At 35.2% G+C, this 2,772-nt stretch overlaps 1 pseudogene; it reads right to left on the bottom strand.

Moving 5' to 3' along the window:
* Positions 1-326: 326 nt before the first annotated feature.
* On the bottom strand, positions 327-1,249 carry LOC131822576 (olfactory receptor 4C11-like; annotated as a pseudogene).
* Positions 1,250-2,772: the final 1,523 nt, after the last annotated feature.

Here is a 2,772-nt window from a genome sequence, read left to right on the forward strand (position 1 = left end):
AGAATTACAAATCTTAGAGAATATGCTCTTTTTTATTGATGAATACTCATTGTTTGAACAGTTGTCATTGTGTATATCTTTCTTCTTATCAAACCAGAGTGTAGACTGAAATGTGAGTATTTCATAATCAACAATGTCAAAAGTGAACTCTCAGGAGAGGGAAGAACCTGGTTGGCATTATGAGGGAAGCTACAAGTTTGAGGGCAGAAGTAAAGTAAAAATTAAGGAAATCAGGTGCATTGTCATAGAGTATGTTGGGTAAGTGAGGATATACACTATTATATTTGATATCAGTACAGATTAAAGAATCCACAAAAACCCTCAATTCATCTCTTTCTTTCTGAGGTAGTTGTGATATGCCATAGCTTTCTCATGGCATTTTTCACTTCTGCATTCCTCAGTGTGTAGATGAATGGGTTGAGAAAAGGGGTCCCAATAGTATAAAATACGGACACCATCTTGTCCATAGGGAAAGTGGTCTGGGGGCGTGCATATATGAATACACATGGACCAAAGAATAAGACTACTATGATGATATGAGTAATACAGGTGGAGAGAGCTTTTCTCCTCCCTTCTGCACTGTGATTTCTCAGTGAATGCAAGATGACAGTGTATGATATTATCAGAAACACAAAACTTCCTGTGCAAATGCTCCCACCCATTCTATGTTGATCATATAAGTGTCCATGCATGCAAGCTTTAACAAGGGCTGCAAATCACAGCAGTAATGATTAATCAAATTGGGCCCACAGAAAGGCAATTTCAAGGCCGGCATTAACTCAGCAAGGGAATGGATAAAAGCCCCTACCCATGCAAGAATGATCAGGATTGTGCAAACCTGCCGTCTCATGATGGTTGGGTAATGTAAGGGCTTACAAATAGCCACATAGCGATCAATAGCCATGAGGATGAGAACAAAGACCTCCATGGAGCCAAAGAAATGCATTGCAAAGACTTGAGTCATGCACTCATGGTAAGATATGGTTCTTTGTGCAGAGAGTGAATCCACAATTAGTCTTGGGGCTGTTGTAGTTGAGAAGCAGGAATCAGCAAGGGACAAATGAAATAGGAAAAAGTACATGGGGCTTCCAAGTGTGCGGCTGGACTTGATGGTCACAATAATGAGCAAATTCCCTACCACAGTTCCGGAATAAAAAATGAAGAATATTACAAATACCATCTTCTTTTTCATTGGATCTTGGGTCAATCCTAGCAGTATGAACTCAGTAACAGTGTTATTTTGCTCCATTATTTCAAGCCAACTGGAGAAAATGCTGGTTAGAAATAATTAATCTGCAGAGAAGGAAAAATTAGGAAATGAATACTCCATGTGGAGGTCAAATCCATATGATTGTTCATGGAAGGGCCACTTACCAGTGGGCAATCCCTTATCTTCTGTGTTGTTTTCCCTTGAATAACGCAGGAATCATAATATTCATTCACACTCTATTCAGCTGATTGCTTATGGAAACAAGGAAATATATTAATAATGAGAAAGTACCCAATTCTTCAGACATAATAAACATTTACTTAATGAATTTATTACAAGAGAGTATCTTTATGAGCTGAATATCTTTTGTTATTTTACATCATGGACCCATTAATGTAGAATGTTGCAAAAAGGAGAAAACTCATGCATGATATACATAATTGCTTTCATACTTTTTTGAGCTTGGTAGATATTTATAAAGTATCTTCTAGTAAATATTCTAAACATTCAATAAATGACATGGAAACTTTTAATATATATATTTTTTGTTTGTTTGTTTAATGAAACATATGAGAGACATATGAGAGAGAGAGTGAGACAGGGTGAGGGAAAGAGAGAAAAAGGACAAGAGAGAAATAAGAAATATTTTAGCAGTGAATGTTTGGTCAATTCGTTTAGTCCATTATTAAGTTTATTTTGATCAGTTCCCTTGACTAAATTTATTTCCTTTTACTTTAACTCTCTATAATTTATAGTTGCTTATAGTTGTGAATTCAGCTTCTATCATAACATTTTGTACTTTTTACATTATCCTATGTTGTCCAAAGTAGAATTCTTCACTTCATCCAGTATTTTGATGCGTCTTTCTGCATATTTTCTTAAGGCACAAAAAGAGACTGATTCTAAAATAAAGGATAAATAGGGAACGTTTGGCATAAATCAAAATATTGTTTCAAATTTCGTGTTATTTTAAGCACTAGGGATTTAGACAATGAGATAAAGAAACTGCAGATCATAGCTAAAACTTTTTCATATGATTCTTGGAACACATGTTCTTGCAAGTTCCATGCCCTGACTACAGTAAAAGATAGAAACAGGAAAGGAATGAAAATTCATTTATATATACCAAACTGGAAAAATCCTTTTCTGTCTTCATCACTTATATTTTCCATATAATTGAATAATTAAATGTGTAAGTGTCAAGGCATTTAAGTCTATTCATCACCTGTACTGCAGACAAAAGCATAATTTTCTCAAATATAAAAGGATCTCAGAGACTGAAAACACAATCCATATGGTGTCTGGGTAGCTCAGCTGGTTAAATATTTGACTCTTTATTTCCACTCAGGTCATGATCTCAGGGTTTTGGAATCCAGCCCCATGCTCGGTTTTGTGCTGGGGATGGAGCCTGTTTAAGTTTCTATCTCTCCTTCTTCCTATATCCCTTTTCTGCTTTTGTGTTCTCTCCCTCTAAATAAATCACAAAAATTAAAAAAAAAAAAAACAGTTAAAATAAAAATGGGCAAAAGAACTGACCTCAAAGGAACTCTTCTTATTAGGAA

Source organism: Mustela lutreola, chromosome 1 (assembly GCF_030435805.1).
Source record: "Mustela lutreola isolate mMusLut2 chromosome 1, mMusLut2.pri, whole genome shotgun sequence".
NCBI lineage: Eukaryota > Metazoa > Chordata > Mammalia > Carnivora > Mustelidae > Mustela > Mustela lutreola.